The sequence below is a fragment of the Dasypus novemcinctus genome, chromosome 22 (assembly GCF_030445035.2).
Source record: "Dasypus novemcinctus isolate mDasNov1 chromosome 22, mDasNov1.1.hap2, whole genome shotgun sequence".
NCBI classification, from domain to species: domain Eukaryota; kingdom Metazoa; phylum Chordata; class Mammalia; order Cingulata; family Dasypodidae; genus Dasypus; species Dasypus novemcinctus.
In genome coordinates this window covers 37,273,469-37,286,611 of record NC_080694.1, presented here as the reverse complement: position 1 = coordinate 37,286,611, position 13,143 = coordinate 37,273,469, and the positions used below count along the sequence as shown (strand labels likewise).

General features: G+C 39.7%; 1 protein-coding gene and 1 long non-coding RNA gene across 3 annotated transcripts in view; both read right to left on the bottom strand.

Moving 5' to 3' along the window:
- The window catches only part of FARS2 (phenylalanyl-tRNA synthetase 2, mitochondrial), a 596,483-nt gene that overhangs the window by 305,025 nt on the left and 278,315 nt on the right, over positions 1-13,143 (bottom strand). The gene's annotated exons all lie outside the window — the stretch shown is intronic.
- LOC131275312 (uncharacterized) lies at positions 2,435-7,709 on the bottom strand. The gene is made up of 3 exons (XR_009182730.2): positions 6,889-7,709; positions 5,223-5,305; positions 2,435-4,981 (listed from the first exon to the last, which is right to left on the bottom strand). It is a non-coding gene; the product is annotated as an uncharacterized lncRNA (long non-coding RNA).

Genomic DNA, 13,143 nt, shown 5'->3' with positions numbered 1-13,143 from the left:
CAGACAGTTCATCCAAATGTCAGCATGATTTTTTTTCTTGTGCACAAAACTGCATACATGACATGGACCGTGTTTGTGCTCCTCATATTTAACCAAGTTCTATGTGCGTGTGTTCTTATTTCTTCCACCCAAATAAACAAGCGGATCGACAGCACAGGGCTTCTTTCTGCTTAGGCAGAATATTGAGCAAGCAAATATTTATTCTGAGTTACTCAGCTGTGATACATAAGGGGATTCGTGACATGCTATGTCTGGTGTCTGCTTAGTTTTTACGAGATAATTGCACCTTGGACCATCTAGAACATCACTTTCAATGGAGGCACCTGACTTTAAAATGTAAAAAACATGGACTGGGCAGAATTTAATCAGTCATGCCTCAGTAAAATTAAGGGAGATAGAAATAAATGGGCACTAGAAAGGTGCAATAAAACCAGGATTAATCAAATTGTGATTAATTCAGGATCAGATTAAAACCAACAGTGCCAGCTGTATCAGGTCCATTCGGCAGCATTGTTCTCTTCTGCTCCTTTTTTGTTACCCCTCTCTCCTCTTTCCCAGTCCCCTCTGCTCTCACCCCCAGGGCACCCTCCTTGGTGGATAAACCTGCAGGAGAGTTAATTGTCACATACATGGATTTAATCACATTGTCCATCACATTTGGGGGCCCTGCCTTCAGCGATCCATGACTAATTGTTGTGGTAATTTTTCAATCATTAACAGCAGCGCATATGCTGCAGACAAATCCCAAGGTGCCTACTAAGCCTCAGTGACAAGGGGCAAGCAGGCTCCAGAAGGGTCCCCCTGCTGCCCGCCTCGCCCCCACCCCCAGCCCCAATCCTATTAGTCATGCATCGTCATTAATACACATCTCTTCCTGGCCTGTGTCAGCCTGCAGGGAGGTCGGAGGTTACTTGTGCCTGCTTCCTAACAGCCGAGTTCTCAGTCTATTCTTTGCAAAAGGAGGAGGAAGGAGAGGGAAGGAAAGGAAATCGAAACTCCACGCGGGACAGCTCGCCGGGCTGGTGTCTCATTCATTTGCGGGCAGGCTCCTGAGCTGCGGCAGGCGCCCTTTCTTTGGGTTTCGGCAGTATTAGTGGTCGCCATGGCAACCACGGCGCTCAGCTGCTGCGCCACAAGGCAGCTCCCCGGGCTCAATTCTCAAGTCGCGCGGGTGTCAGACGGGGCACGCTCAGGCGCTGGTGGGACGAGACCCTGCCGCGGGGACTCCTCCAGCCAACTGGAGCCCTCCTCTAATCACCACATAATAGGAGTGAACAGGATCACACGGAATACGGTTTTCCCGCCCCGGTTCCAAGAATGCAGTGTATTTGTCATTCCCCGCTTTTGAAGGGGCTTTGTTGTTTAAAAGCAAAGAGTCACTAGAGGAATGGTCTTACAGAAGGGGATTAATTTTAAAACAGGCGGTAGAATATTGTGGGTAACTGATTTATTTAAAGGTATACAGGCCTCAGATACCTTGCATTAAGTGGAAATTGAAACTCCTGGGTTTTCCCGTTGGTTCCTCCTAAATGAGGCACACTTGGGACGTGAGTTACAGGCTGCAAAGGCAAGAGAAGAATTCTGGGCTATTGCTGAAATCCTGACACTTCCTATAGAGTCTCGGGAAATTCCCTCTTATACCTAGTCTCTCTGAAATTTAAAACAAGATCTACTTATTTTAGGCACTTAGCACTGGATCACTGAACAAGGCCTTGGCAAGACTTAATTAATATGTGCAATCCATTTTTAGCTCCTCAAATGAAGGATGTTTGGTGCAGGGTCCTTTAGTACGAAATGAGGGGCCGAGCGCCCTCTACTGCTGAACTGTCTGAAATCCCGCCCTGGGGGTCACTGGTAGCATGTATTCTCATACTTTGCCTAAGTAGGCATTTACCCATAAGCAAGAACAGGAAGAAAAGCTTAAGGAAGAGGAAGAGAAAATCTGGTAACAGACTGACTGTTATAAATAGAATATTCCTGTACTGAAATTACTTAAAGGTGTCTGAGGTTATTTACAGCAGAGCAAGAGAGGCCTGGGGAAATTCAGGGTGCCTGAGGTTTTATCATGAACATATATCAAAAGGATAAAAATGGAGTCTTTTACTTTCAGCTCATGTTCTTCCAGGACAAGGGGGGAAACCAAACCAAACCAAACCAAAACAAACAAAACAAAACAGGATAACAAAAGGATCTTACTGATTGCTCTTTTTTTTAGAAAAGCCAGGTGAAAAGGAAAGTCTCATTTTTCTTAAAAATTTTACCTTAACACTAGTTAGTTCCCAGCAGCATTCTTGAGTTTAGTTTGAACATATCCAGACTCATGCTCCAGAAAACTGACCAGAGCAAATCTACTTCTGTGTCTACATGGATTTATTAGTTATAATAAATGAAATTATAGATGAGAAAATAAGACAATTTGAAAATTTTCCTTACTTTCTTTTTCCTTTTCTCCATTATAAACAATGACCCTTAAACATTTAAACAGCTGCAATTACAAGTTCAGCTTTGAGATGAAATTGGGCAGCATACTGAAGGAATTCCACTTCTTTATTGAAAAATAATTCCTTTTGGAAAGGTGGTAGCAAGAATAATAGTAATGATAAAAATACAGTCAATGATAATACATTAAAATCTAATACATATTCACTGAGCACTTATTCTTCATGATAAACTGTTCCAAGTGTTTTATGTCCACCATTCTTTAATTTTTACAACTCTTCAAGATCAATACATTATCTCCACTTCTGATTTGAGAAAAATAAGACTCAGGGAGGTTATCTTGTGACAAAAATCAGAATTCAAATCTAAATCCAAAGCCCACAAACATAACCCATTAAACTATGTTGAAGAACACTGAATGGAATTAAATTCTGAGGAGCCTGCACTCAGAAGTTAAAAGTTAGTGATCTTCTAAAAAAAACTTATGAAAGTGCTGTTTATTTTACATTTCCCCCTCCAAACCCAACCCTCATCATTTTGGAAGCAAAGATCACACAATCTGTATCTTCTCATCACCTTTAATATTTTTGTGGGGCATTATCAGTTTTACCCTTAGCCTGAGTCAGCCCCACTGAGAGAAAACTAGCTCCAGTAAGGAGAGCTGGGGGCGAGTGTTTAAAATATTCTACATGACTGAATTCCACGCCTGGCAGATGGCCTGGAAATCGCTGCAATGGCAATTAGCAGCTAGTTGCTGGATTCTGACGTGCTGCAGTGTGGAGAAGGGGATTTCTGGGAAAAGGACAAGAAAGTACTCAGTGATGGGGCTGGCTACTAGCCACCCCCACTGGGTCTTCTCTGTAGATGTTAGGAGTGCGGAGCAGAAAGAGCCTAAAGTGTGCAGTGGAGCTCCACAAGATGGGCCACAGATTCCACCAGGAGCTAGTACCAACAGAGTGGGTGCAGAAGGAGCACGGCACACGTGGCAGAGGAGCCTGGGCGGTCCAGCTGAGTGGTGACAGCAGCTCTGGGAAGCAGCAGAGGACTGCCGTGAGGCTGCTGACCGTGGGCCTGGCCGCTGAATGCTCTCAAGCAACAGTCAGAGTGAAAGTGGCAATGGCTAAAGACTAGTTAATATCAAGGTATTTGGGTTAGTCTCTGGTACTTCTCAGGACCCTTCTGAGATGACTAGAATCTAGCAAATTGAGATGGGAAAGAAGACATATTTTCAAATTTTTCCTGTCATAGAACAGCTGGAAAAGGGGGTTATGGGATGCCATGATAAATATACACCTACATTCCAGAAACAAATTCCAGATACAGAAATGCTTAACTTTCATCATTCTAAAAGGGGTATGGACTCTACAGGCACATCCCACACAACCTATGTAGACAAATGAAATTATCTTTTCACTCATCTATTATTTTCCAATGAATTCCTATCAGGACAGGAACTGACTGCAGCTTCCTAAGCATCCCATTCTTGCATAAAGTGTGAATAATTTGCTAATTGTTAGGACACAAAATGAATTACAAATTATGCAGGGGATCTGTAACCTCTTCTGTAGATGCAAGAATAAGATGAAAGATCAAACATAGCTATTCAGAATGACTTCATTACATTTTATGAATGAAATGGCCACTGTGAAATAGACTTTCAGATTTCTGTTCAGAATACATTTTAGAAATTAAGTATTCTTTCTATAATGGTATGGATTCTCTTTAAATAGCTCTCCTTAATATGAAATGCTTGATGCAAATATGAAAATGAAGTAAGTTATTCTAATAAGATACAACATTGCTTTACCATTACACAAATCTTCCTTTCATTTTATTATTGGTTAATTTTTTTTTCTATCACCTACCAGGCATAAAAATATCTAATTGGCACACTCTGAAATATTAAGCTAACCCTGGTACTACAGATGTGCAGTCTTTCACAGCTTAGATGCATTATTTTGCAGTGTATCGCACGATGAGAAATGCCACTTAGGAAATCACGGGCTTTGATGTTGCTGACAGGAAGGGTTTGCATGAGGTGATTTGTGAATGGACAGATGCCTCTGTAGGTATTGGGGGGAGCTACCAGAAAAAGAAAATTAAATTGCTCAACTAGAGTCTGTAGCAAGGAGGAAAAAACAAATAACAACAACAAAAAGACTGTCAATACTGAAAACCTAGAAATACCTGTATTTTGGGAGTTGGCAAAAGAAGAGGGTCCAAAAATGAAGAGGGCTAGCAAAGGAAACTAAGAAAGTAGGTCGCTGGAGAGTATTTTATTAGCACTTCAGACCTATTGTATCTTATATCCACATCTACAAATTCTCCATGGGTAAATGCTATTACAGCACAATCACATAGGCTTGGTTTCAAGGACACTCAGATGTTAACAATGAGAAACTGCTTGGCAATGATGAGGAGGAACTTTTCAGAAAAAGTCGGGGCTTCGAAAGCTTCAAAAGTCATTCCTCAAGTGCACTAAAAGATTGTTACTTGAAGCTTCAAATATTCATTCACGGATTGGCCCATAATAGGTGAGGATCTGGGAAAAAAGAATCATTATCACATTCATATGGTCAAAAAACTGAAGCCACATGCAAACACACCCGATTTAAACAACCTGATTCTTAAAAGTGGAGACTTTAACAACCAATAGACTACAGACTGAATGATTCAACGTATAAAGGAATTCACCATGGGTATCCAGTTTCCCCATCATAGAACTTTAATTTGTATTAGACTTTTCAGGAATGCAATGGTTGCACGAACTGAGGATTATGTACCTCTGCAAAGAAGGTTGTAGGCTGTCTTGGTGAAGAAAGAAGTTCTTGCAGCAGATGATCTGGATGTCCATGTCCCAGGCAACCTGGAAGCCAGAGAGGGGTAGGCCCAGGGCCACTGCCTCAAAGCTGGCTCCCTTCCCGAATGAACTTAAAGCATCTCAGAATGGTTAACTCTTTCCCTCACGAAGACCACCAGGGGAGAGGGGGAAGGGGACTGTTTCAAACTGTCCATCTCAGGGCACCCACACAGTCAGAATCCCAATCTCTGGGTGGGGGATCTGCATTCTAACCAGTTCCCCAGGTCTGAGAATCACCATGCCGAGGCTGAGTTGCTTTGGCATGAGGTCATTGGATAAAAAAATTAAACACCCTAGCTGGCCCAGGAATGAGCTCTCACTGGATGGGTGGGTGTCATTAGGGCAATTTTGCAGTCTCACTATGTCTAGGTTGATATGAAACTGAAATAAACCTAAGGAATGAAGAGCAAATAAACGAAACTTCCAGAGAGGTATATAAGGTACTAACTTCTTTTCTTCCATCAAACATTGATTGATTATGTTTTCTGAACTAAGCCCAGGGTATAAAGCTGGCTAAATCATGGTTCTAGTCCTTAAGGGACTCAAAATCTAGTGAGGGAGGCAGGAGGAAAAATTAGAAGTCACATGAGATGGATGGGGGCATGGGAGAGATAAGCACAAGGCATTGTGGAAATACAAAGTACGTTATGGAAATACCCTTGGCCTATGGTTGGGAATTAGAAGGGAGATAGAGGGGTTGAGACAGGATTTGGGAAGACTGGGCATCTGTAGAGCAAGTTCAGTCTGGAAGGAAGAATAGAGATTAAGAGGAGAAAGTGGAAAAGGGGAAGGGACTGCAGGTCAAAGTAACAGCCTATGTGAAGTTACAGAGGCGAAAGAGAGAGAGGGAGTGTTATCCAACTTTAGTGCAAGGAAGAACAATGTATAGGAACTGTGTGGGAGAAATGAGGCTTCAGGAGGATGTGGACATCTGAAATAAGAGGCAGATATATCTGGCTAAGGGTTACTTACACAGGACTAATAGATATGTTAAAAATAAGGACAAGATAGAGTCTTCTGCACTGGAAGCATTTCAACATTATCACTGCAGAGAGTCAATAATATTTTTTTAAAGTATTAGTAATATGGTTGGGAAGAGGTGCTTATGATATTTAGGTTAATATTTTTAAAAGCTTTTGTTGCATACACTAAAAAAAGTCCAAGAAAGACACTTTTTATATCAGTGAGAGGGAAAAGATACCTCATTGTCAAAGGGACTGGCTTTCATAGAAGCACTTAGGCTAAAATGGCTAGAGAAGTTACCACTGGATTGAGAATTAGAGGTGTGTCCATCTGGGCAGAGTTAAAGGGAGCAAAACATGTAACTGGAGAGATTTACCAGGGGTCTTTAAAAAGTCATAAGTAAGAGCAGAAAATCAATTGGGGCTGTAGGCAGAAGCAAGCATAATAGCTCTGCTACAGAAGCAAGCTTCTGAGCTGGTCTGGTTTTGACTAGAAGTCAATGAGCAAAAGTGTAAGTTAACGATAATCGGCAGACTAGACTAGCAGCAAGCCCAGACTAAGTGAAGTAACAATGAGCGTGGGTTAACTTGAAGTTAAAATGCACAGGCAACATCAACAACCATCACCTTTGCTAACTCTTTTCTCTCAGAACTCTTCATTGTTTTTGCTTTTTCAAATGGCAGAGACTTAGCAGAGATAATCGCTGAAGATATAGAATGCATGGTCAATCTGCAACCAAACCAAACACAAGAATTAAGTAGTTAAAATCCTCATTCCCATCTCCTCTTTTTTCTTTGAAATAAAGAAAAGTGATAGACACTGGAGTTGGAATGGACTTAGAGCACAGTCCATAAACCCCACTCTTTTCAAGTCAGAATGCAGATAAAAGACCCAGGAGAAGAAAACCTATCCACTAAATTTTTAAACATTCAATATACATTTACTGTATCAGTTCAATTACCTCCAAGCTCCACATGCTAGAGAGTCTTCCTTGTATCTAATCTAAAGCCCTCATATTGCAGTTTGCAAAATGCACCTAATTGTATCTTCAAAGACATGTCTTTATAGAAAATATTCAAACTAGCAGACTAATGGCCATGTTGTTGTTTTCAGTTTGTGCAGGCTAAATACTGTAAACACACGAATTTGTAATTAACCTCTCTGAAATGTAGTCTGATCTACAGAAGGCATACTAGTCTCTGGCTCGGAGTTGGTATGTATTTGAAAATGGTTAAAGTAAAAAAGTAAGTAATGCTGGTACTACTGCTGATTTCATAGTACATGAAGATGTGACACATAGTCCCTACATTATAAAAGCTTCTAAGTCAAGAAGGAAAATACACATTGATTAGGTTGAGAAAAAGTTGAACACTGTTAAAGAATGTCCTCATCAATGGCAATTAAAGGGGAGGAGGTATTCTAAATGGAGAAAGGACAAAGTGACAAAGTAATTGGATAGGTTCATCAAAGAGTGTCCTTGCTAGAGGCCCTTTCTGCGCCCCCCCCAATTTATCCTGTTTTTAAAATACATTTTTTATTTATTTTTAAAAGATGCATAGATTACACAAAATGTTAAATTAAAAAATATAGGAGGTTCCCATATGCCCTACTCCCCACATCCCCTACTCCTCCCACATCAACAACTTCTTTCATCAGTGTGGTACATTCACTGCATTTCATGAATATATTTTGGAGCATTGCTACACAGCATGGATTATAGTTTACATTGTAGTTTACACTCTTTCCCAGTTCATTCAGTGGGTTATGGCAGGATATATAATGTCCTGCATCTGTCCCTGCAACATCATTGAGGACAACTCCAAGTCCTAAAAATGCCCCCATATCAAACTCCTTTTCCTTCTCCCTGCCTTCAGCAACACTCTTGGCCACTGTCTCCCCATCAGTGATATCATTTCTTCCATTGCTAGAGTCACAATAATTCTATAGTACAATACCAGTAAGTCTACTCTAATCCATATTTTATTCCTCCATCCTGAGGACCCTGGGGTGGTGATGCCCACTCCACCTCTCAGTTGAGAGGGGCCTTTGATCCCACATGGCTGGTGGATGGGACTCTCATGCCCACAGTTGTAGACCCTCTTGGTTCCTTGGTGTGGTGGTTGTCCATCCTCACCTCTCTGTCAGATGACCTGGGTAAGTCCTATGAACTGGAGTGTAGGTGCTGCAACACTGCTGAGGCTTATAACTGAGCTGGCATATGGACAGTTCAGAGATTCAAGTCTCTTGGGCATACACCAACCCCAGAGCCAACTACAGGTTCCATAAAAGGGATAGAAGAGGCATGTGTAGAGAAGTCACATCTGAGTCCAATTCCATTACACTCAGGAGCACAAATTCTGAAGTAGGGCCCACTGGCAAGGCACTGAACTCCAGAGCCATCAGCCATGACTGTAGGACCTAGGTGTCTCCATAGCCCTCACGAGCTCCACTACCTGGGGTTGTATCTACAGTCCAGGACCCCCAGCGACCACATTCAGACTGCCCTGGTGGACTTGATGACATATGCATGAGAACCAGTTAGGGTCATGGCCATCCCTCCATGGCGATATGGGATCTGACCATGTGCTGAAAACAGTCCAACCCACTCAGCTGCTGTGTTGAGACTCAGCCCATCTCTCAAGTTCCGTAAGACAGCAACTCAAGAAACTATCTCCAGTTCATCCCAAATGGAGCCCTGACCCCTTAAAAGACCTTACTTTTCTTTGCATTTCTAGAAATGGCATATAGCAGATGCTCAATAAATGTTGCCCCAAAATGGAATAAATTGGTAAATGAATAAGCAAATGAACAGCAATCATGAAAACTAGCCTCTGAGAGACATATAAGACCTGGCTTACTTTCACAAGTGTTCACTGAAACATGGGCAACAGCAACCAGACATTTATTCTTGAGGTCAGGGACTGAATTTCAGTCCACCCCACAGTGCCTGGCACATTCCCTCAGCATGAATTCTTTGCACCAGGACAATGCCTTTAAAAACCTCCTTTGTCTTAAAATAGTAATACAAGAGCATTACCTTATTAAAAGTTTTTCTATTTCTCTCCTTTAACAATGGCTTTTCAATTTGGTATTATTGAGGGTGGGAGGGTGAGAATCAGAGATGTAAACAAAAAGAAAAATGAAAGCAATCTAGGGCTGAAACATGCTGTTAAGGGACTCCGTGTGCAGAATCAGTAAATCAGTTTTCATGCTGAGAAAGCAAGGAAAAACTGGTGTGTGAGATGTGCCTTAATGCAGCATTTTTTTGGAAAACAAATCTGCTCATAAATAGCATATACCTAAGCATGCTTACTTTACAAATGCTGTTTATATATTTATGCCATGGGCACAAGAAAGCTACAGATTATCTGTATTATTAAAGATTCATCACACCTATTATTGCTGTAAATTTTTCCTATGGTATTTCTAGTAGAGACATACACAATAATATATCTGTGTTCTTTTATTTTTCTTTACAAAGCCACATATCCCCTAAACTTAAGAAGGAAATTCCTGTTAACTTTCTTATGAATGATAAGAATCTGAGCCCAGGACAATGGATGAAAGTAAAGTCATGCCATGGTATGTAACGTGAAGTTTCAGATCACTAGGAACAAAATGAGGTTCCTAAAGAGTCCCTGGAGTCCCCCAAAACTTCTAGAACAAATAAGCAAATTTAGCAAAGTCATGGGACACAAGATCAGATTGAAAAATCCATTACTTTTCTATATATTAGCAATGAACAAACTGAAAATGAAATTAAGGAAGCAATTCCATTCACAACAGCATTAAAAAGAATAAAATACTTTTTAAAAATTTCACAAAATAAGTGCAAGATTTCTAGATTGAAACTATAAAACACCAGGATTGTGGGAAGATGGCAGAGTAGGGTGCTCCAGGACTCAGTCCTATCACCAGAACAGCTATTAAACAGGTGCGATCTGTTGGAAACAACTGTGAAACTCCAGAGGCCAGTAGAACACTGTACAGAATCTAGGGAAGAGCAGAGGAAGAGGATGGTAAATTAGGATAAAGACCTTTAAACTGCTTTCTACACATGGTGGTTACTGACACCCATCCCTCACTCTCATTGCAGGCCATTGGGAGGGTCACCTGGCTGGCTCATTAGTGACAGAAAGGGACGTAAAAATTCTCTTCCCTAAGTCCAGGGTGAGTGTGACTGAACACGGATCATGGATTTGGTTACCAACTTCAGATCACTGGGGGCCCAGTTCTAAGGGCAATCATTGTCCCATCTCGCCCTGGACAATGGTGGTAGCAGCAGAGAATTAAAGATGCTGTGGTTCCTCAGGGCATGGGGGAAAATTAGATGAAAGGCTGCATATGCTTGTCGGGAACCAAACAAAACGACTGGAGTTGAAGAGCACAATAACTGAACTGAAAAATTCCCAGGAGCGTTTCAACATCAGTTTGGAGTCTGCAAAAGAAAGAATTAGTGAACTAAAAGACAAGAAAAGAAATGAGTCAGGTGGAGGAGCAGAAAACAAAAAGAAATATAAAAAGTGAGACATCGTCAAGCATACCAATACACACATAATGAGAATCCCAGAAGTAAGGCAGAAGAAAGGCATAGAAGCAATATTCAAAGAAATAATAATGCAGAACTTCCCAAATGATATAAATATGTACATCCAAGAAGCCCCAAGAACACCAAACAAGAAAAACATGAAGAAATTTGATTCCTGTCATATATTGGTCACGCTATCAAAAGCAAAGGAGAAAAAGAGAGTTCTGAAAGCTGCAAGAGAAAAGCAATATATTATGTACCAGGGAGTTCCAATTAGATTGAGTGCTACTTTCTCACCAGAAACCATGGAGTCAAGAAGGCAGTGGGTTGAAATATTTAAAGCACCAAAAATAACAACTGCCACCCAAGAATTTTATATCTGATGAGACTTACTTTCAAAAATGAGGAAAAGATTAAGACATTACTAAATAAACAAAACTGAAGGAGTATAGCACCATTAAACTTGCCTAACAATTGCTAATGGGACTTCTTCAGACTGAAAGCAAAGAACACTAGACAGTGGGTCAAAGTGGCATAATAAAATAAAGACCCTCAGTAAATGTAATCATTTGGGTAATTTTAAATGCCAATATTATTGTATTGCATGGTATCCACAAGAAAAATATATGAAAAATATCCAGATATAAAAGAGAAGTCACTCAATATGGTACAATACCAAAAAAAGGGGGGAGGGGGAGGGAGGGAGGCATTAGCAAAAGAACTGAGGGACCAAAAAAATGTATAAGACTTACAAAAACTAAACAGCAAAATGGAAGAAGAAAGTCCTGCATTATCAGTAATGAATTTAAAAGTAACTTGATTAAACTCACCAGTCAAAAGGAAGAGACTGATAAAATGGGATTAAAAAAAAAAACAGACAAAAAAAAAACCCAGCAAGACCCAACTATATGCTTTCTTCAGAGACTCACCTTAAATTCAAAGATACAAGTGGACAGAAAGTGAAAGGATGGAAAAAATATACCATGCAATTAATAGACAAACGAGAACTAGACTAGCTATTTAATAATATCTATCATATAGACTTTAAGTCCAAAACAGTTGCAAGGGACAAAGACGGTCATTATATATGGATAAATATATATGGAAAAACCAGAAGACGTAATAATTATAAACATATATGAACCGAACAGCAGAGTCCCAAAATAGATGAAGAAAATACTGAGAGATTTGAAGGGAGAAATTGATGGTTCTACATTAATAGTGGGAGACTTTAATACACCACTTTTAATGATGGACAGAACATCTAGTTAGAAGATCAATATAAGGAAATAAAAGACTTGAACGACACTCAAAACCAACTAGACCTAACAGATATATATAGAACACCCAAGAACAATAGAATACACATTCTTCTCTAGTGCACATGGATTTTCCAAGATAGACCAGATGTTAAGTCACAAAACAAATCTAAATAAATTTCAAAATATTGAAATCATACAATGTGTCTTCTCTAATAACAACGGAATGAAGCTAAAAATCAATTACAGAAAGAGAAATGGAAAATTCACAAACATCTAGAAATTAAACAATGTACTTGTAAACAACCAATGGGGTAAAAAGGAAATCATAAGGAAAATTAGGAAATAACTTGGCACAAATGAAAATGAAAATACAACATCCAAGACCTGTGAAATATAGCAAAGACAGTGAATTGATAGTTCCAAATGCTTATATCAAAAAACTTCAAAATTGGAAGAACTAAAAAATCAAGTGCAAACTAAACCTTAAGCAAGCAGATAGAAAATAAATATTAGAGCAGTGATAAATGAAAAAGCGAACAAAAAACAACAGAATCAAGAAAATCAAAAGTTCATTCTTTGAATAGATCAAAAAAATTGCAAAACCCTTAGCTAGATTGACAAAAACAGAGAAAGGATACGAATAACAAAAATCAGAAATAAAAAGGAGGACATTACTACCAAAACTGCTGAAATAGAAAGGACTATAAGAGGATACTATGAACAACTATATACCAATAAATTAAATAACCTAGATGAAATGAAAAACTCTTAGAAACACCAATCTACATTGACTCAAAAAAAGTAGGAGATCTTAACAAGCCAATTACTAGAAAAGAGGTTGAATCAGTAATAATAAAACCTCCCAAAAAAGAAAAGTCCAGGATTAGATGGCTTCACAGGGGAGTTTTACTAACTATTCTAAGAAGACTTAAATCCATTCTGCTCAAATACTTCCAAAAAAAGGAGGAAGCATTCCCTAATTCATTCTATGAGGACAATAATCACCCGCATACCAAAGCCAGATAAACATTCCACAAGAAAAGAACATTACATACCAAGGTATCTCATGAATATAGATATAAAAATCCTCA